Source organism: Penaeus monodon, chromosome 19 (genome assembly GCF_015228065.2).
Source record: "Penaeus monodon isolate SGIC_2016 chromosome 19, NSTDA_Pmon_1, whole genome shotgun sequence".
In the NCBI taxonomy this organism is placed as follows: Eukaryota; Metazoa; Arthropoda; class Malacostraca; order Decapoda; family Penaeidae; genus Penaeus; species Penaeus monodon.
Genome location: NC_051404.1, coordinates 43,132,842 through 43,133,158, shown reverse-complemented (window position 1 = coordinate 43,133,158; position 317 = coordinate 43,132,842).

The following is a 317-nucleotide window of genomic DNA, read 5'->3' as shown; positions in this document are numbered from 1 at the left end:
GAAAGGGATGAAGGAATGAATAATAATTGAAAAAAAAATGAGGGCGGGCGAAGCTCCCATCAAGGAGACGAGAGATGAAGAGTAAACACATATGATAAAGATGACTATACCCTTCCTCCTAGACAGAGGAGGACCAGCTATCGGGCCGAGCGCAGTCTTCGCGAGTTTGATCAAGAATACTTCCAAGAAAGTCTGCAGGTGGAGAGTTCAAGGGCTTGGAAATGAGACACGGAAACGGGCGGTGGGGAAGACAGGAGAGAAAAGGGGAGAGGAGAAAATAGTGCTAGACAGACATTCAGCGAGAAGGAGAGATTATA